General features: G+C 35.4%; 1 protein-coding gene across 1 annotated transcript in view; it reads right to left on the minus strand.

Moving 5' to 3' along the window:
• Positions 1-859: 859 nt before the first annotated feature.
• The window catches only part of LOC145539114 (uncharacterized), a 541345-nt gene continuing 518887 nt past the window's right edge, over positions 860-23317 (minus strand). The window contains exon 6 of the mRNA XM_081572606.1: positions 860-3131. The gene's annotated coding sequence lies outside the window, so the exon portion shown is untranslated. The remainder of the gene's footprint in view (positions 3132-23317) is intronic.

Consider the following 23317-nt stretch of genomic DNA (forward strand, 5'->3'; position numbering starts at 1 on the left):
TTTTGTTCCCTTGTTTGTTTAATATATTATTTAACCTTCACACGTTTGTGGTTTTTACGATTTTTTTCCCTGTAATTGATTTCTAGTCTCATTGCATTGTAGTTGGAAAAGATGCTTGATATGATGCTTGATTTCAATTTTCTTAAATTTACCAAGGCTTGCTTTGTGGCCGAAGATATGATATATCTTACAGAAAGTCCATGTGCATGTGAGGAGAAGTATTTTCTGTTGCTTTTGGATGGTATATCCTATGAAGTGAAGTGAAGTGAAAGTCGCTCAGTCGTGTCCGACTCTTTGCGACCCCATGGACTATACAGGCCATGGAATTCTCCAGGCCAGAATACTGGAGTGGGTTGCCTTTCCCTTCTCGAGGGGATCTTCCCAATCCAGGTTCCGAACCCAGGTGCCCTACATTGCAGGTGGATTCTTTACCAGATGAGCCACAGGGGAAGCCCTGTGTATCCTATAAGTATCAGTTAAATCCATTGATCTGATGTATCATTTAAGATCTATGTTTCCTTACTGATTTTTTGACTGAATGATCTGTCCATTGATGTAACTAAGGTGTTAAAGTTTTCCACTAATACTGTGCTGCTGTAAATTTCTATTTCTCAACTTCAGTCTGTATGTGTCCCTAGATCTGAAGTGGGATTCTTGTATATAGCATATATATAGGTCTTGTTTTTGTACCCATTCACTTAGTCTATATTTTTTGATTGGAGAACTTAATTCATTTACATTTAAGGTAATTATCAATATGAGTATTCTTATTGTCATTTTAATTGTTTTTGTAGGTCTTTTTTCTTCCCTTCTTCTTTGTTCTCTTGTGATTTGTTGTCTATGTTAAGTGATGTTTTTGTTTTTGTTTTTTTTTTTTTTTTTTTTTTGGTTGATACGCCTCTCAAGTCCCTTTTGGATTGCTTTTTCTCTTTTGTGTGTTTGTCTATTGTAGATTTTTGGTTTGTGGTTCCCATGAGGTTCTGATATAGCACTATATGTATGTACAAGATTGTTTAACTTGCTAATCTCTTAATTTCAAATTCATTCCCAATATCCTGTATTTTATTCTCTTCACAATTGCTAGTTTTCATATCATATTTCTGTGCATATAACTTCTGAACTTTATTTTGTTTGCCTCTACCAGTGAGCTTCCCTTTCATAAATTCCTTGATTTTAATTGTAGCCTTTTCTTTTCCACATAGAGAAGTTTCTTTAGGAGTTGTTGTAATGCTGGTTTGGTGTTTCTTAAATTTCTTAGTTTTTGCTTACCTGTAAAACTTTTGATTTCTCTGTCAAGTCTGAATAATATCCTTGCTGGGTGAAGTATACTTCATTGTACATGATTCCCTTTCATCATTTCATCCTTCTGTAAGTCATTTTTGTTTTAAGTAATATTTTTTCTTATATGCAAGCCATTTTATAGCCACAAATAAATGCTTTGAACAAACACAGATGATACTAAATAATTTTTATAAGAAAGGAATCAAACTCCGATTCTCATTTTTCTAACTCTAGGGCTCCCACTATGGTCTTTTCTCTTTTATATTTGTCAATTCAAATAAAGGAATTAGCAAAACTTAAAAGAAATTCTATATTATACATCTCTCCTCCCATTGAACAATTTTAACTTGTAATTTGGCATCTTTGAAGTCTTTAAGAAGAAATTATAAAAGCATTAAATTAAAATTATATCATTTTTCAAAGCAGGAAGTAAATCTTTTAATTTCTAGATTGCTTTTATTTCAGAATATTATAGTGTTTAAGGAAAGATATATTTGTAATTAAAAGCAATGCTAATATCTTTCAAATATGAGAGGATTCTTTTCAGACTCAAACTGCAGTCTCATCTTTCTAGGTCTCTATACCTTCCAGGCAGATTTGTCACTTTGTAGTTTTCACAGTCATGTTAGCCAGTTCCCTTAAAATCGCTCCTTCTCCTTCTGTATATACACTCAGCCTATGGTTCTGTTTCTCTGGAGAACCCCGAGTAACTCAAGGGCCATCTTTATTTTCCTCAGTCATGTGCACGTGTGCATGTCTCAGCTCCTTTGCTAGTAAATCTTATGTTATTTATGTGTATGTCCTCATGTGATTCAGTCGCCTCAGTCATGTCTGACTCTTTGAAACCCCATGGACTGTAGCCCACCAGGCTCCTCTCTCCATGGGATTCTCTAGGCAAGAATACTGGAGTGGGTTGCCATTTCCTTCTTCAAGGGATCTTCCAGACCCATGGATTGAATCCACATCTCCCAGGTCTTCTGAATTGCAGGAAGATTCTTTATAGCTGAGCCACCAGGGAAGCCGCTATATGCTATTTATAATACTCTTCAATTAGTTTATTTGTGTATAGTTTCCAGCATGAATTAAAGTATAAAATCCTCTACAATAGGGACATTATATAGTACCACTTTTATATCTGTGTTTACTCCATTTTTAAACTACATAGGTAGGATGCAAATACACTTTAAAAAAAATTTTAAATCCTTTTGTTGTGTATTTTACTGCCTTTTGTAAATAAATATGAAGCATCTGATACATCAGTAAATTTCAAAAAGTGTGTTACTGTGTGAGCTGAGAAAGATGAAAGAAGTAGTACTAATATATTTGTTGTTTCTAATGACTCTCAAAGGAACCAAAGGTTAAATGAAATGCTGCACATGAGTGTGCTTAAAAAATATATTATAGCTCTAATTATCATGATTAGTACCATGTCATAATATTACAGAATGTTTTAAATGAAATTTAAAGATAGATAATGTCAAACCTATGTTAAGTATAGTGTTGCTCATAATTAGCCCCAAATTGAAGAAAGGAAGATTTACTTTTACTGCCATTTTTTTTTTAAATGAGAATATTTCACTGACACCCAGAGTAGCATATTCTGATTGTTTTCAAATAGGATTAATAAACTCTACTTCATAATTTATTTCTACCTTGTTACCTAGTAGAATATCCTTTATTTCTTAGAACCTCTGTTGCCTATAATGATGTAAATCATGATCCTTACTCTTCTACAAAGTTTAAATATACCAAGACTACCTGGAAAGTTGCATTTACCTGCTTTCATGGGATTTTTTGAGACTTGGATGCAGTTTCTTCTTTATTGGCAGATAAGCAATCAATTTATAAACCTGTAGGATAATAAAATATAAATCCATTGAAACATTCAATTAATATTCACATACTCTGCACATATTTGGAATCATTTTTTGTTCATATTCCACTAACACTAATCCTTTCTATCCATCTTCACATATGATGTCAATACAGTAATCTGGAGGTACAGCACTCCTCTTCTGCTTTTTCTTTCCACTTATTGTTTCTTTTTTCTCCAGGCTTTCCAAGTTTTATATTTTTCATTGACTCCACTAAGCTTCTGCTGAGCTTTCTAGGTTTAAAAAAGTTGTCCTCTGGCATGTTTTTGCCAGCTGTCATGGCTCATAGTGCAATTTAAGCCTCTGTTGCACACTATTGTAAATCCAGGTAATGAAAGCCACAAACTTCTCACAAGCATTATGAAGCTGACATCTGTCAAGATAAATATTGTGCAGTCAGCAAGAAGGAGGTGGTTTTAGATGGCTCAAACAGTTAACCTTGATATGTCATTAAAGAACGCTTTAGATGCCCCTTCAAATTATAGTGATTTTGTAGGTTATTGTTATGTACAAATGGCACATTAGTATTATGTCTTTTAAAAAGTAATAGTTTTTTTAAGAACATATTTGTGTGCTGGAGTAAAAGGATTTTTTCCTAAGCCCATTTATTACAGAAAACAATAGTATGATTTTATAGGTAATTTCTATTTATGTTTTGCTATATATTATTATAATAGGAATTAATACATATTATTTAAATAAAATATTAAAATAAAAAACTAGAAATAGAAATATCATGATTATTACTACCATCAAAAACCTCTCAATGTTATTTAGTTATACTTTATATCCTTTTAATATCCTTTTATTTTTAGGTTGAACACTATATGAAAACCTACATCTTATTTTTCAGTAAAATCTATGTTCAACATAGTCATGTTAATCTAAAGGCTAACATAAAGTTACTCTAGGACTTTCTGGATATTACTGACAGAAAAAAGTTCAGAATGCTTTAACTACAACTGATGGGACAACTATAAAAATAGGTTCTAACACTGACCATTTCCTATAGGTCAGATTATTTGCTAAGTGATCTACGTGTGTGTGTGTGTGTGTATACATATATATATATAATATATCTTTAAATTATTATATAAATGTAATAACCAACATTATATTTTCTGTTATAAACAATGAAGTCAAAAATTAGAGGAGTACAATAAAATGGTTGAGACAACACAGCCAATAAGGACAAGAGCTGGCATTTGGGTAGTCTTATAAACATCTATAGAATTATTTCCTATAAAATCCCATCATATCTAACATTTGTTACTTGTACACTTTTTGATGATAGCCATTCTGATAGGTCCGAGGTGACACCTAAATATTGTTTTGATTTGCGTTTCTCTAATAAGTAGAGTTGTTGAACATCTTTTCATTTGCCTCTTAGCCATCTACATGTCTTCTGTAAAGAAATGTCTATGATGTCTTCTGCAGAGTTTTGATTGGCTCTTTTTTGATATTAAGCTTTATAAGCTATTTATATATATTTTGGATAGTAACCTCTGTCAGTCACATCATTTACAAATATTTTCTCCCATTCCATAAATTTTCACTTTGCTGTTGGTTTCCTTTGCTGTGCAAAAGCTGTTTAAGTTTAATTACATCTAATTTTTTTGTTTTTATTTCTTTTTGCCTTAGGAGATAGGTCAAAAAAGCCATCATTACAATTTATGTCAAAGAGTTTTCTGTCTAATCTTCTGTGAGTTATATGGTTCCAGGTCTTTAAACAATTTTGGGTTTATTTTTGTATATGGCATGAGAAAATGTTATCTCATTGTTTACGTGAGTTGTCCAGTGTTGGGTCACTTATTTTAAATCTTCTTCTCCCCCCAAAAATTATTTATACTTAATAAAGGTGAATGAAAGGTATTTTACCTGCATCTTTCTATCCATCTACTTAAAATATATATGGATATGTATATACACAAACACATTAACTTCTTTACTGTGGCAATAATCAATTTTTAGGCACTTGATTTATAAAAACACTAAGAGAATTTCCAATACTATCCAATGCTAACAGGTGACTAGGAAACTTTTCTAATAAACTATTTTGCTTTTAATTTCTGTTTTGAAGGAAGTGGTAAAAAATAAGATAAAAACATCTGTCCAATTTTTAATTTCTAGGATAATTTCTATCTGTATTTCAGAATCCACAATAAAAATATAGTAAGAGAAAAATATCATGCTACAGAATAGTAGAGGTAACGTGAGAGATTAAAGAACAACATGACTATGTCAAATGTTGAAAGTTGATACTCCTGGTAGCCACTGGACCCCTATAAAGATAAACAGTGTGCAGTGACAAATCTAATTAACACATATGAAGACACATTCCATTCATTTCAGTGTTTTTGTAGTATCCAAGGTGAGGATGTTGTCAAAAGGGAGTTGTTTTCAAGTTTGTAAGCCTCAATTCCATCCTAAAGGAGATGAGTCCTGGTTGTTCATTGGAAGGACTGATGTTGAAGCTGAAACTCCAATACTTTGGCCACCTCATGCAAAGAGTTGACTCATTGGAAAAGACCCTGATGCTGGGAAGGGTTAGGGGCAGGAGGAGAAGGGGACGACAGAGTTTGAGATGGCTGGATGGCATCACCGACTCGATGGACATGGGTTTGGGTAGACTCCGGGAGTTGGTGATGGACAGGGAGGCCTGGAGGGCTGCTATTCATGGGGTCACAAAGAGTCAGACACAACTGAGCAACTGAACTGAAGTCTCAATTAGACTTTTGCAAAACACACCATGAATCTTCACAAAAATAGCTAGGCTTCCTTTTCAATTCACTATTCCGATAGTGTTTTATCAGCAATAGTGCCTATTTTCATAGAGAGACCAATTTCTGCTTTATGAATCCCTTTTCTACATTGTAAACCCTGCTAAACTGTGAAAGAAGACCTGCTTATGAGTAGAAACATTCAGCTATAAATTACTTTGTTCTCCTTTTACTTCAATTCGGTAATTTAAATTCTTACATTCTATTGCATTATTCCTTTTTTACTTGGCAGATCATGCATGCTATAACTATGTTATGATGACACTAAATCAGCAGGTCTGTAGACATACAATATATACTTAAGTCTTTGTGAATCAGTAAATCACTGACTCTGCTTATCTTATCTTGAATAACACAACACAGTAAATAACTTCTATTCTCTTAAAAAATCTAAAGTACTTTAAGAAGCAGGCAAATCAGGTGGGACATCTGCAAAATTCTTAAATGCTTATTCTTTTAAACCAAAATTACACTTGGTTGTCTTTGTGGTTGTTAGTCACTACATCGTGTCCGACTCTTTCTGCAACCCCAAAGAGTATACCCTTCCAGTCTCCTCTGGTGGGCTGCAGTCCATGTAATCCCAGTCCATGGGATTTTCCAGGTCAGGATATTGGAGTGTGTTGCCCTTTCCTTCTCCAGGGGGTCTTCCCAACCTAAGATCAAACCCGCATCTCCTGCATTGGCAGGCAGATTCTTTACCACTGAGCCACCTGTCTTTAAACTAAAATTATCATACAGTGATATACTTTCCCACAAATCCTATCATCCATAATAATCCTAAAACTGAAAATCATATTAGCAACCACTATTCATTATTTAAAATGTTTATTTCAGTATCACATTATCAAGCTAGGATATGTGTGAGAGGAATAACAGCTTTGCATCTACACTAAATGGGTTTGTTGAATGAACTTTCTGAAGCAGGTGTTCCTCAATGAGGGATATCACAGAGACTTTCAGCTGCTCTCAGCATTGAGGATACATTACAATGTAAGCAAAAGCCTTTCCCTTTTTCACTTCCTCTAAATATGAAAACAATCTCCTTATTCTTGAATTTTGATGAATGTCATAAAACTAGAACAATCTAGAGCATACCCTTTTGAGCCTTGCTTCTTTCACACAGCATATGTTTGAAACCTACCCACATTGTGTCACATCATTTGTTACATTGCTGAATAGTATCCCATTGTCTGGATGTTTCATTATTGGTTTCTCACTTCACTTACAGAAGAGCATTTAGATGTCTACATGCTCTTAGGAATAATGGTGCTATAACCATTCATGCACAAGTTTGTTATTTTTTTTATGAACAAGAATTTTTGTAGTCAATATTTTTAAACAATACTTGGAAGTAGGATTGCTGAGTCATATGTAAGTGAATGTATAACATTTTTTGAAACTGCTAAACTTATTTCCACCATCTTTCATTGTTATCAGCAATATATGAAGTTTCAAGTTACTCTGAATTCTAGGCAGTACTTGACTGTCAGTTTTATTGATTTTTCATTTCAGCCAATCTAATAGGTGTATTGTCATGGCTTTAATTTGCATGCTCCTAATGACTAATAATTTTGAGCATCCTATCAACTGCTTAAAATTTTAATGAACTATTTATTCAAATCTTTCGCTCATTTTCGTTGCTTTCTTTTTGCTTTATTGTTGCTTGAGTGAGTGAGTGAAAGCTGCTCAGTCATGTCTGACTCTTTGTGACCCCATGGACTATAGCCCACCAGGCTTCTCTGTCTATGGAATTCTTCAGGCAAGAAGAATTGTTGCCATTTCCTTCTCCATTATTATTGCTTAGTTCTGAATATGTTAAATATACTTTGTATGTCATTTGTGTACAAGTGATTGCAAATATATTCTAATATGTAGCTTGTTTTCTCATTCCCTTAATGATGCTAGGAAACAGTAAGTTTTAAGTTTGCATGAAGTTTAACTTTTGTATTTTTTCTCATATGGGTTGTGAATTTATTTTTGTATCTAAGAATCTATTTTCTGATTCTTAATCAGATGGCAGAGTATAAAGAGTTGACCTTACCTCCTCTCATGAAGGCACAAAAATCACAATTAACTACTGAATAACCATCGACACCAAAGACAGGAACCTACCAAAAAAAGATTTTACATCCAATAAAAGAAGTCACAATGGTAGGGGGAGGACTTTCACAATATAATCAAATCCTATATCTTCCAGGTGGGTGATGCAGAGGTTCTCTTGTCCACTCTCATCACTTTTATTCAACATAGTTTTGAAAGTCCTAGCCATGACAATCAGAAGAAAACAAATACAAAGTAAAAAAGAAGTAAAACTTTCACTGTTTGCAGATGACTTGATACTATACATAGAAGAGCCTAAAGATGTGACCAGAAAACTACTAGAGCTCATTGATGAATTTAGTAGAGTTGCAGTATACAAAGTTAATAGAGAAATCTGTTGTTTTCTATACATTAGCAACAAAAGATCAGAAAGTGTGATTAGGAAAATAATACCATTTAACATTGCATCAAAAGGAATAAAATTCCTAGGAATAAACCTAACTAAGGAGATAAAAATAGGCTTCCCTGGTGGCTCAGATGGTAAAGAATCTGCCTGAAATGCAGGACACCTGGGTTCCATCCCTGGGTCAAGAAGATCTCCTGCATAAGGGAATGGCTACCCACTCCAGTGTTCTTGCCTGGAGAATTCCCTGGACAGAGGAGTCTGGCATGTTACAGTCCATGGGGTCACACAGAGTTGGACATGACTGAAAAATTAACACTTTCATTTAAAGGAGACAAAAGACCTGTATCTCAAATGCTAAAAGAAGCTGATGAAAGCAATCAAAGATGACAGAGGGAAAGATATAAAATATTCTTCGACTGGAAAAATCAATATCATCAAAATACTATACTACCCAAAGCAATCTACAGATTCAATACAATCTCTTCAAATTATCAATGTCATTTTTCACAAAACTAGAACAAAATATTTTATAATTTGTATGGATACACAAAAGATCCCAAGTAGCCAAAGCAATCTTTAAAAAAATGGAGCTGGAGGAATCAGCCTCCTTGACTTCAGGCTATATTACAAAATATAGACATCAAAACAGTATGGTATTGGCACAAAACCATAAATATAGATCAATGGAATAGAATAGAAATCACAGAAATAAATGTACAGACTTATGCTCAATTAATCTATGACAAACAATGCAAAAATATACAATGGCAAAAAGACAATCTCTTCAATGAGTGGTGCTGGGAAAACTGGATAGCTACATATGAAAGAAGCAGAACATTTCTTTAACACCATACACAAAAATAAATTCAAAATGAGTTAAAGACCTAAATGTAAGTCCAGATACTACAAAACTCTTAGAGGAATACATAGGCAGAACACTGATAGAAATCACAGCAATATTGTTCTAGATCCACCTCTTACAGTAGTGAAAATATAAACAAAAACAATTGGACCTATTTAAACTTAAAAGTTTCTGCACAGCAAAAGAAACTAAGCAAAAAGACAAACTACAGAATAGGAGAATATAGTACATTCCTTATATACAAACAAGTTCCATTCTAAGAGCATGCTTGTAAGTCCAACAAAATTAGCCTAATTATCCAACTAAAACAATCAGCTGAACAGTACTGTACTAGGTTTATAATACTTTTCACACAAATAATACATTGAAAACAAAAACAAAAAATAAACATTTTTAATCTTATAGTACAGCAGCTTAAAAATTACAGTAGTACCACATCCATCACCACTGCTTTCACTCTTGCTTTGGGACATCTTGGGATTAATATACACTATATTACTCTATTCTATACAGTACTTACAGTAAAGTATATACAAAAAAGTAGAACCACTTGTGGAAGATACACACACGTGACAATGTATAGTACCAGATGCATGAGCAACTTACATGATTGGACATGTGAATACATGTTTGCAACTTGAAGGTTCATATATAGAGGACTTACTGTTTAGCTACAAATGAAGCAGCCCCCAAGGGATTAATCTCCATAGTATACAATCAGCTCATGTAGCTCAATATCAAAAAAGCAAACAACCCAATCAAAAAAATGGGCAGAAGATTTAAATAGACATTTCTCCAAAGAAGACATACAGATGGCCAACAGGCACATGAAAAGCTCAACACTGCTAATTATTAGAGAAATGCAAATCAAACTACAACGAGATATCACAAGTCAGAATGGCCATCATCAAAAATCTTACAAACAATAAATTCTGGGAGGGTGTGGAGAAAAATAAACCTTCCACAGTTGGTGGAATATAAATTGGTACAACCACAATGGAGAACAGTATGGAAGTTCCTTAAAAAACTAAAAATATAGAGCTACTATACAGTCTATCAATTACACTCCCAGGCATACATTCAGAGAAAAAAACATAATTTGAAAAGATCCATGCACCCCGATGTTCACTGCAGCACTGTGTACAACAGTCAAGACATGGAAGCAACCTAAATGTCCACTGACAGATGAACGGATAAGGAAGACATGATACATATAAACTATGGAATGTTTAGACATAAAAAAGAATGAAATAATGTCATTTGCAGCAACATGGATAAACCTCGAGATTACCATATTAAATGAGGTAAATCAGAGAAAGACAAATATATGATATCTTTTGTATGTTGAATCTTAAAAAAAAATATCCAAGTGAACTTATTTGCCAAACTGAAATAGACCCACAGATTTCAAAAGCAGACTTGTGGTTGCTGAGGGTGGGGAAAACATGGGGAGGAGGGATACATTTGTAATTTGGGATTAATATATACATAATATTATATACAAAGTAGATAATCAATGGGATTACTGTATAGCACAAGACACTCTACTCAATATTATATAATAACCTACATGGGAAAAATCTAAAAAATATTTTATGTATATATATATATGTTTTTCAGATTTTATATATTTTTATATATATAAAAGCTTTTTCAGATATATAGCTGAGCCACTTAACTATGTACCTGAAACTAACACAACATTGTAAATCAACTATAAAAAGTGAAAGCGGTTCAGTTGGTTCCCACTTTTTGTGACCCCATGGACTCTACAGTCCATGACATTCTCCAGGCCAGAATATTGAAACGGGTAGTCTTTCCCTTCTCCTGGGGACCTTCCCAACTCAGGGATCAAACCTGGGTCTCCTGCATTGCAGGTGGACTCTTTACCAGCTGAGCTACTAGGAAAGCCCATACTTCAATATAAAATAAATTAAATTAAAAAAAAGAATCTATTACCTAACCCAAGTTTATACTTTTATTCCATCTTTCAATAAACATTTTATAGTTTTATGGTTCATGTTTAAGTATGTATTTTTATACAGTTATGCAAAAATATGTAGTTGTTTTACTATCATTCCATTAAAAGATTACCCTTCTTTTCTTTCAATATGAAGTATATTTGAACTTCATCAGCAATATCCCCACATACATTAGAAAAACAAAAGCCTGCTCTCTCTAGTCAAATAATGATGAAAGGGAGAGGCTAATAGGATATAAAAAATTTAAACAATAACGACTTTAACAAAACAACAAAGGAAAACAGTGGCCCTGGTTCCAGACACACCAAAGAGGGCTAAATGAGGTACACTGAGGCTCACAGTGCCATAGTTTGGGTGGTGTCAGAAAAGGCGAAGTATAAAGCCAGGTCTTCCATCACCACCCACGGATAATAAGACACTCCCCATTGCCACAGTGTAATTGGAGAACACATGAGTAGCCGACTCAATGGACATAGGTTTGGGTAGACTCCGGGAGCTGGTGATGGACAGGGAGGCCTGGCGTGCTGTGGTTCATGGGGTCGCAAAGAGTCAGACACGACTGAGTGACTGAACTGAACTGAACTGAGTAGCCTAGACATCTACCTCCACTAACAGTTATAAGTGTTTCCTTCCTCTCTATTCTGGGTTGATGGCAGACAAGCTTAATAGATAGGACTTTCAAAATCATCTGGTAACAAGTACAAACAAGACCACTCCAACCACAGTGTCAGTAAGTACCATGTGAGAAGCTGAAACTTCAACTCCAGCTTAGCAGTAATGAGAAACCCTGTCTATAGTATCATCTGAGGTCACCTAGCAGAAACGGGACAGTCCCCTTACAATGCCAGAAAACAAGTCATAAAAAGTTAGTTAAAATGAAGATTTAAGTAAGACCTAGATTCTCACAACACAATATAAAAATATTCAAGTTCCCATGGAAAATTACTCTTCATACTAAGAACCAGGAAAATATCAATCTAAAAAACAAAGACACTAAACTGATGCCAACACCAGCACTGCAGAGATGTCAGTATTATCCCACATATATTTCAAATCAGTCATCATGAAAATGCTCCAGTCATCAATTATGAATACACATGAAACAAAAATCTTAAGAAACACGTCTCAATATAGAAATAGAAGAAATAAAGGAGAATCAAGTGGAAACTTAAGAACTTATATACACAAATCTAAAATGGATAGGTAAATTATCAGATAGAAGGGAAAAAAGGAAAGAATCAATGAACTAAAAGAGTATAATAAAACATTTAATATGAAAAAAGAGAGGTAAGACATACTAAAAAAATTAACAGAGCCTCATCTACCTATGGGAATATAACAAAAAGTCTAATATTTAAAACACAAATCTCTGCTACACTACATGGCTGAATTTCTTAAATCAAATGACAAAGGAAACGATCATGACCATAGCCAGTGAAAAATGACATCATATCCATAAAGGAAAAATTTGACATTAAACCTTTCAAAAGACATGATGGGAGTCAAAATGGTGAAGTAAAATATTTTTCAGATGGTAAAAGAAAATAACTATCAATACATGCTTGATAAAGTGAAAATATCCTTTGGAACAAAAGGGGTATTAGTAAATGTATCATGTATTCCACTTGAACCCCATTATCTAAGTGCCATGAACTTCTGAAGATACATATGAGCTGCGAAATATATGTAACTTTAAACTACTGCATATAGAATATAGATATTAATTTGAAAATACCAAATCAAAATAAAATAGAAACAAATGATAAGCTATTCTGAACCCCTCATGATGGTTAATTTTCTATGTCAACTTGTCTGAGTCATAGTACCCAGATGCTTGGTGAAATATTATTCTGGATATTCTGTGAAGATTTCTGATTAACATTTAAACCAGTAGACTTTGGATAAAACAGATTGTTCTTTATAATGTGAGTAGGCCTCATCCAATCTACAGTAGAAAGCTTTAATAGAACAAAGAGTGACTTCCTCATAGTCAGAAGGAATTCTACTAGCAGACTGCCTTTACACTAGAACTGCAATTCTTCTCTGAGTGTCTAGCCTACTGGTATAACCCATTAGACTTTGTATTCACCATGTCTCCACAATCACTGGGCCAATTCCTTAAGATAAATCTGTCTTTCTTTTCCTTCCTCTCTCTTTCATTCTGTTCTGTTTCTCTGGAGAACCTGACTAACATACTATCAATAATTATATGCCTAGATCTATTAACTTTTGATACAGGGATGTTGAAGTATTCAACTGTAAATTTGGATCTGCATAATTTTCTTTTCAATTATATCTGTTTTACTTTGCATATGTTGCAGCTCTGTTGGTGTATACATATTTACAATTGCTAGGTCTTCTTGGTAGATTAACACTTTTTTCATTATTAAATAATATGTGAGTACCTTTTACTCCTGCTCCCACTCACCTATTAGTTTATCCCAGTGTAAGTTAGAACCAGTGTAAGTTAAAATGTACAAAGTCTCCATTTATGAGATATCTACTAGTTTGGTTATTAAAAAAAAAAAAAACTAAATTGAAAATAATAGAAATAATTTTCAAAGCCCGTTCTTGAAATCCAATGGAATCAAACTTAAATAACATAAAGATGAACAAAAAAATCTAAAGAATTGGAAACAAAAAACATATTTTAACAATAATCCATAGGTCAAATAGGAAGTCTCAAGGAAAATCAAATAATACTTTGAACTGACTGAAAATGGAAATATTAATACAAGATATCAGAATTTATGGGACTTAGCTAAAGCATTGTTAAGTGGTAAATTTCTGACAATAGACACATACATTAAAAAAGAGAACTCTCAAATCAGTACTCTAAAATACAAACTCAAAAATCTAGAGATAAACCAAAGCAAGATGAATGAAACAATAAATACAAGAAATTATGTCAATGGAATTGAAAACAGAAATTATGTATAGAAAAGTAGTAGAGAGCTTGTAATTTGAAAAGTTCAAAAAAGTTGACAAACTTCTAGTAAGACTGAAAATATGAGAGGCTAGATTACCAATAAAAGAAATGAAAGAGAGGATATTACTACAGACCCTGAAGATATCAAAAAGGTTAAGAATAGAATGCTTTGAAAAATTTCACACACATAAATTTAACATCTTAGATAAAATGTATTAATTACTCATAAATCACAAAATCCTACAAATCACCAAATATGAAATACATAATTTGGATAGTGCATAAATAGAGTACAATAAGCAAACAAACTGTACTCATTTCACATGCTAGCTAGGTAATGATCAAAATCCTTCAATCTGGGCTTCAACTGTATGTGAACCAGGAACTTCCAGATGTACAAGGTGGATTTAGAAAAGGCAGAGGAACCAGAGATCAAATTGACAATATCTGTTGGATCACAGAAAAAGCAAGGGAATTCCAGAAAAACATCTACTTCTGCTTCACTGACTAAACTAAGCATTTGAATGTGTGGATCACAACAAACTGTGGAAAACTCTTAAAAAGATGAGAATACCAGACCACCTTACCTGCCTCCTGAGAAACCTGTATACAGGGAAGCAGCAGCAGTTAGAACCAGACGTGGAACAACGGACTGGTTCAAAATTGGGAAAGGAGTACGTCAAGGCTGTATGTTGTCACCCTATGTATTTAACTTACATGTAGAGTACATCATACAAAATGCTGGGCTGGATGAAGCTCAACCTGGAATCAAGATTGCTGGGAGACAAATAAATGACCTCAGATAAGCAGATGGCACCACCCTAATGGCAGAAAGCAAAGAAGAACTAAAGAGCCCTTTGATGAAAGTGAAAGAGAGAGTGAAAAAGCTGGCATATAATTCAACATTCAAAAAACTAAGATCATGGCATCCTGTCCCATCACTTCATGGCAAATAGATGAGGAAAAAAAGTGACAGATTTTCTTTTCTTGGGCCCAACATCACTGCAGACCATGACTGCAGCCATGAAATTAAAGGACACTTGCTCCTTGGAAGAAAAGCTATGACCAATCTAGCTGCTGCTGCTGCTGCTAAGTCGCTCCAGTTGTGTCCGACTCTGTGCGACCCCATGGACTGTAGCCCACCAGGCTCCTCTGTCCATGGGATTTTCCAGGCAAGAATACTGGAGTGGGTTGCCATTTCCTTCTCCAGGAGATCTTCCTAACCCAGGGATTGAACCCAGGTCTCCAGCATTGTAGGCAGACGCTTTACCATCTGAGCCACCAGGGAAGTCCCATGAGTACAAGAGTTGGACCATAAAGAAGGTTGAGCACAGAAGAATTGATGCTTTCAAACTGTGGTGCTAGAGAAGACTCTTGAGAGTCCTTTGGACTGCAGGGAGATCCAAACTGTCCATCCTAAAGGAAATCAGTCCTGAATATTCATTGGAAAGACTGATGCTGAAGCTGAAGCTCCAATATTTTGGCCACCTGATGTGAAGAGCCGACTCATTGGAAAAGACCCTAATGTTGAGAAAGATTGAGGACAAGTGGAGAAGGGGACGACAGAAGATGAGATGATTGGATAGCATCATGGAGTCAATGGACATGAGTTTGAGCAAACTCCCAGATATAGTGAAGGACAGGAAAGCCTGGAGTGCCACAGTCTACGGTGTCGCAGAGTCGGACATGACTGAGTGACTGAACAACATAGCAAAAAAGAAAAACAAAACTACAGAACAATACCCATTATGAATATAGATGAAAAGATTCTTGCCAAATATAGCAAATTTCAATCACATTATATGAATAGTCATATGAATATAATCGTATGCTATGCTCCTGCTGCTAAGTTGCTTCAGTCATGTCCGACTCTGTGTGACACCACAGACAGCAGCCCACCAGGCTCCCCTGTCCCTGGGATTCTCCAGGCAAGAACACTGGAGTGGGTTGCCATTTCCTTCTCCAATGCATGAAAGTGAAAAGTGAAAGTGAAGTTGCTCAGTCGTGTCCAACTCTTAGCAACCCCATGGACTGCAGCCTACCAGGCTCCTCCATCCATGATATTTTCCAGGCACGAGTACTGGAGTGGGTTGCCATTGCCTTCTCCACTGTATGCTATGAGCAAATGGTTTTATCTTGGGGGAAGAAACTGATCCAATATTTGAAACATCATCAATGTAAACTATGAAACTAAAGAGGGCTTCCAAGTTGATCCTAGTGGTAAAGAACCCACCTGTTAATGCTGGAGACATAAGTGACATGGGTTCACTGTCTGGAATGAGAAGATCCATCCGAGAAGGAAATGGCAATCCACGCCAGTATTCTTGCCTAGAGAATCCCATGGACAGAGGAGCATGGCAGGCTACAGTTCATAGGGTCACAAGAGTCACGCACAACTGAAACAACTTAGCACGGCACATCAAACTAAAGAAAGAGAATCAGACAATCATATCAATTGATGAAGTAAAACCATTTTAACAAAACTTCATAATCATGATGAAAACTCAAAAAACAGGAATAGAAGGGTACTTTCTCAAAGTAATAAGGAGCGTCATTAAAAAAAAAAAAAAAAAACAACACTATAGCTGACATTTAACAGTGAAACACTGGCTGCTTTTCCCATAAGACTGGGAACAAACCAAGGGAAGTTCACTTTCAACACTTCTTATTCAACATAATGTTGGAAGTTCTAGCTAGCGTGATATAACAAGAAAAGGATATGAAAGACACAGACAGAAGTAAAATTATCCCTGTTTGTAGGTGGCATCACTGTCTGTGTAGATAATCTCAAGGAATCTAAAAAGGAAAAAAATAACAGAAACAAACCTAGAAACTGTAGGTAAATTCAAAAATATCACAGGATACAAGAAAAACATGTGAAAACTCAAATGTTTCTATACACTTGCAATTAACAAGTGAATACCAATATTGTGATTTGCTTTTATAATTACATGAATAATTACTTCAAAGACAATGAAATACATAAATGTAAAACTAATAAAACATGTTCAGGATCTGTATGCTGAAACCCACACAAGAAAGGTGAAGGAAATTGAAGCATATTTAAATAAATGGGAAAGGAATTTTGGTTTTGGTTTGGAACACTCAAAAGTATGATTGTGATTACCCTCAATTAATACCTAGGTTTAACATAGTTTATATAAAAATATTTGCAAGGTTTTTGTTTTTGTTGTTGTACATAGATGAGGTCATTTGAAAATTATATAGAAATGCAAAGGAACTAGAATAGTCAAACCAATTTTGGGAAAAAAAAATACTTAAGTGTAAGGAATGAGTATACTTTATTTAAACACTTTTTATATAACTACAGTAATCAGAGCCAAATCAGGGAAGACTTCATACAACTTAGCAAAGTATTTAATAACAACAAAAACAAAAAGATTGTGTGGTATTGGTAGAAGTATACATAAAGATTAATGGAAGAGCATAGAGAGCCCAGGGATAGATCTATATAAATATGCCCCAATTATTTTTGAAGAAGGTGGAAAAGAACTCAATGGGAAAAAGACATTCTTTTCAACAAATGATACTACAACTAGTTGAAGTTAGTAAACCTCAACCTAAAGCAACAAAATTCAGTTCAGTTCAGTTGCTCAGTCGTGTCTGACGCTTTGCAACCCCATGAACCACAGCACGCCAGACCTCCCTGTCCATCACCAACTGCCGGAGTCTACCCAAACTCAAGTGCACTGAGTCGGTGATGCCATTCAACCATCTCATCCTCTGTCATCCCCTTCTCCTCCTGCCCTCAATCTTTCCCAGCATCAGGGTCTTTCCAAATGAGTCAGCTCTTCGCATCAGGTGGCCAAAGTATTGGAGTTTCAGCTTCAATATCAGTCCTTCCAATGAACACCCAGGACTGATCTCCTTTAGGATGGACTGGTTGAAACTCCTTGCAGTCCAAGGGACTCTCAAGAGTCTTCTCCAACACCACAGTTCAAAAGCATCAATTCTTTGGCGCTTAGATATCTTTATAGTTCAACTCTCACATCCATACATGACTAGTGGAAAAATCATAGCCTTGACTAGACGGACCTTTGTTGACAAAATAATGTCTCTGCTTTTTAATATGCTGTCTAGATTGGTCATAACTTTCCTTCCAAAGAGTACGCTTCTTTTAATTTCATGGCTGCAATCACCATCTGCAGTGATTTTGGAGCCCCCCAAAATAAAGTCATCCATTGTTTCCCCATCTATTTGCCATGAAGTGATGGGACCAATGCCATGATCTTAGTTTTCTGAATGTTGAGTTTTAAGCCAACTTTTTCACTCTCCTCTTTCACTTTCATCAAGAGGCTCTTTAGTTCTTCTTCACTTTCTGCCATAAGGGTGGTGTCATCTGCATATCTGAGGTTATTGATATTTCTCCCAGCAATCTTGATTCCAGCTTGTGCTTCCTCCAGCCCAACGTTTCTCATGATGTACTCTGCATATAAGTTAAATAAACAGGGTGACAATATACAGCCTTGATGGACTCCTTTTCCTATCTGGAACCAGTTTGTTGTTCCATGTCCAGTTCTAACTGTTGCTTCCTGACCTGTACACAGGTTTCTCACAAGACAGGTCAGGTTGTCTGGTATTCCCATCTCTTTCAGAATTTACTACAGTTTATTGTGATCCACACATTCAAAGGCTTTGGCATAGTCGATAAAGCAGAAATAGATGTTTTTTTGAAACTCTTTTGCTTTTTCGATGATCCACCGGATGTTGGCAATTTGATCTTTGGTTCCTCTGCCCTTTCTAAAACCAGCTTGAACATCTGGAAGTTCACGGTTCATGTATTGCTGAAGCCTGGCTTGGAGAATTTTTAGCATTACTTTACTAGCATGTGAGATGAGTGCAACTGTGCAGTAATTTGAGTAACAAATATTAAGTCAGAACAAAAATTAACTCAAAATGAATTATTTACATAAATGTAAAATTACAAATAGATTTAAGCAAAAAAAAAAAAAAATCATAGGAAAACAACTTCAGATGTAATGCTAAGGAAACATTCTTAGACTTGATACCAAAAGCATAGTCCACCTGTCCAGGATCCTTTGCATTCTTTCAGTGGAACCTTTGCACTCAATGCCAAGTTTTTGTTGCAATGCCATAAAACCATTCTGAAAAGCTTAGTAATTTCTAGGTTTTGCTTGTCTTTTCCTGCCTTTTGCTCATATTTTAAATTCAGTTGTTGAAGTCATTTTTCAACTGTTAAAAGTTCTTTGTACATTCTAAGATATAATTTTTGTTGAATATAAGGCTTGATAATTTTTCCACACCTTCCGTTTACCTTTTCATTCTCTTAGTTTTTTTCATATGACAAAGTCTAAGAGGTCTTTATGCCTATATTCCAAAATTTTCCCACAGCTTTATTTTTTTTTCTTTGTAAAAGTTAAATTCTTTCATAGAGAAGAGTTTATTAATATTTCCTTTTATGGACTATACTTTTGCTAACCTAGTAAGTGATTTTCTTATAGAACCCATGCTTAATGATCAATATTCCTCCTTTCTGAATATGCATTAGATAAAAATTTTTGTAGCTTAGTAAAAGTGCATTCCTGTTATTGTGTTACTTTATTCAGAGCTAAAAGCGCTTTCCTCAGTTTTCTAGTAATTAGGTGGAAAATAATGTATTGTAGCTTTACAATTTTTAAGATACTTTGCTGCTGCTGCGGCTAAGTCGCTTCAGTCGTGTCCGACTCTGTGCGACCCCATAGATGGCAGCCCACCAGGCTCCGCCATCCCTGGGATTCTCCAGGCAAGAATACTGGAGTGGGTTGCCATTTCCTTCTCCAGTGCATGAAAGGGAAAAGTGAAAGTGAAGTTGCTCAGTCGTGTCCGACTGTCAGCGACCCCATGGACTGTAGCCTACCAGGCTCCTCCGTCCATGGGATTTTCCAGGCAAGAGTACTGGAGTGGGGTGCCATTGCCTTCTCCGTAAGAAACTTTAGATATTCTTAAACTGTAAGCCTCACCATCACTGTCTTGCCAGATCACTAACACCGTACCTGGACAAGTAACACTGATCCCTTCTGCCTCACCATGTGTACACACACTTCCTGTCCTTGCCCTAACTCTGGTCTTTGGGGTCTGTGAGGTTCCATCAACCCTGTGCTCCTGCTCATGAAGTTCTGTACAACTTACCCACTGGCAAAAATATGAGTTTGTGCCTTTCAACCACTATAACAAAATTTTTAAAATTGACAGTTGAAGAATTGTGGAGTGCTTTTACATTGATCTTTTGCTAGTGTGATTAGCAGTATGATTTGCATGTATGACTTGAAAAAGTCCTTGAATCATATGAAACAAAAAAACTAAGCATGCAACTACCATACATCCCAGCAATTGCACTATTAAACAGTTATCCCAGAAATATTTAAGAAAAATATATTTTCATGTAAAAAACCTATATACAAATGCTTATGGCTATCACAATAGTCAAAAAAGGGAAAGAAATCTAACTTTTAACAAGTGAGTGGGTAAACAGTGGTATATATCCATACATGGAATACTACTCAGCAATGAAAAGGACAAAGTTATTGATTAGAAAAAACAAAACACCCAGATGAATCGCTATAAAATTATATTACATGTAAAGAAACCATGTCCAAATGGTGACATACTGTATTATTCTATCTATATTACATTTGAAATAACAAAATTATAGAAGTAGAGAAATGAACAGTACCTGCCAAGAGTTAACAAGTAGATAGAGATGTGAGGGAAGTAAATATGGTTACAAAAGGTCAACATGGAGAGTGCTTATGGTGATAGAAATGTTCTACGTCCTGACTGCATCAGTGTCCATATCTAGGTTGCAATGTTATGCTATAATTTTACAAGTATTTTTAAAATTATATTTACTATTTAAAACAATTCAATCAAAGACATACAGATTTCTTTGTACTACTTCATATAATTTGTTCTGTTTCTAAAGCTACAATTGTTTCAAAATTAAAAGTTTAATTTAAATATAAATTTCCCACATATGAGTGGTTCTTTTTCTAGACACTATGTTCTTTTCCATTCATCTATATGTCTTTCCTTTCACCAAAATCACATTGTACTAATTAATATATCTTTACAGTGATTCTTAAAATCTGATAGTGTAAGTCCTTCAGTTTTGTGTTTCTGTTTATCTGGAACAATAAAGAATCTGAGAGTTTACCCTTGTTGTTGTTCACTCACTAAGTCATGTCCGACTCTACCAGGCTTCTCTGTCCATCACTATCTCCCTGAGTTTGCTCAAACTCGTGGCCATTGAGTTTATAAGCTAAAAATACTACTTGTAAGCTAAAAATATTAGCCTACCATACTTTCGTAAGTGTTTGCAGAACACATGGATCGGTGACAGAGACAAAAGAATGTATTGTTCACAGCACAGCAGGCACCATGAGCTTCATATTCAATACATATTCAATATGATGTACCTTGTCCCCAAAGGTCCATGGTGCTATATAGAGGCTAACACATAGATACTGTACAGGCTGTTGTGTGTTGTTGTTGAGTTGCTAAGTCATGTCTGACTATTTTGCGACTCCATGGACTGTAGCCAGCCAGACTCCTCTGTCCATGGGATTTTCCAGGCAAAAATACTGGAGTGGGTTGCCATTTCCTTCTCCAAAGGATCTTAGCCAAGGGATTGAACATGCATCTCCTGCAGATCTTTCCTGCATTGCAGGTAGATTTTTTAATACTGAACCACCAGTGAATCCGGAGAAGGCAATGGCAACCCACTCCAGTACTCTTGCCTGGAAAATCCCATGGATAGAGGAGCCTCGTAGGCTGCAGTCCATGGGGTCGCGAAGAGTCGGACAGGACTGAGCAACTTCACTTTCACTTTCATGCATTGGAGAAGGAAATGGCAACCCACTCCAGTGTTGCCTGGAGAATCCCAGCGATGGCGGAGCCTGGTGGGCTGCCGTCTATGGGGTCGCACAGAGTCGGACATGACTGAGGCGACTTAGCAGCAGCAGCAGCACCAGTGAATCTCATAAAGGCAGTGGGCTTGTTCTATAGATAAGGAAACCTAATCTTATAAAACTGAAAATACTACAAAGGTGTTACTGATAAATATGCCCAATCTTTTCTCAAGAGTAGAAAAAGCTTCAGGATACTGTCTCTATCATCTATGATTGCTTGTTATACAAACATCATTAGCAAGACTTCCTGGAACAAAAAGTGCTACCAGTTAAGCAAAAATGAAAATGGAAAAGTGTCTCTCAAAAAAATTTGCAACTCTTTCTATATCACCTTAGCTCCTGGCAAATTTCCATATAAATATTGCCCTCTGCCAGTCTTTCTGACTAATCTCACCAACTGGGGCTGGAACAAAATCCATTCAGTTTGGCTCATGCAGTATTAAACAGTATTAAATTAAGGCTACTATTAACAGGATTCCAAGAAGCAGAATGAAGTCAAGCTGCAGTATGGATTTGTCCATTTCTCACAAAGTCTCAACTATCAGGGTCTTCCTTAAAATCCCAGTGGCATTCTCCTTCAGTTTTTATATTGACTTATGCATTTGGTCCAGGATATTTATCCAGATAGAACAGAATGTATCTGTGATTTCAGACTCCACCTTGCCCCTTAAAAGGGAAGTTTAGAGTATATCTATCACTTTAAGCAAATCTGACCAGAAATTGAGAGTAATATAAACACCTTCAAGGGCTCAGTGGGCATTTACTTAAACATTTCAAGGTATTTTATGATCATCTCCTTAGATTAAATTCACCACATTTTCAGGAGGGAGACAAGTTAATGTTTTGCTTTTTTACCAGAAGTACAATCCCTGGAGTGCATGTGGTATTTCTAAAAAGATGTGTTTATAACTACTGTGCTCTCCAAGTGGGTTAAATGAGCCATGGGTAATTCTGAAAGACAAAGATTATGATCCCTTGTTCTTTCTAGGATCTAATGTGTTCCCATGCCAGGAACCAGGAAGCTGTTCTTCCTCTAACTCCTCAAGTTCTGAGTACCCTCAGCTTTTGTCTGGAAGCATCCGTAAAAAAGAGAAGTAAGATCATCTTCACAAAATCTAATCAGAATTACTTGAACTCCTGCTTTCTGGGAGCTATCTAAAGGGCTATCAAGTAGGCTGACTTTGAGTTGCTATCAGCAAAACAAAATAAGCATCATGACAGGAATTGTTAGGAAG

The sequence above is a fragment of the Giraffa tippelskirchi genome, chromosome 2 (assembly GCF_054371585.1).
Source record: "Giraffa tippelskirchi isolate mGirTip1 chromosome 2, T2T-mGirTip1v1.2.pri, whole genome shotgun sequence".
In the NCBI taxonomy this organism is placed as follows: domain Eukaryota; kingdom Metazoa; phylum Chordata; class Mammalia; order Artiodactyla; family Giraffidae; genus Giraffa; species Giraffa tippelskirchi.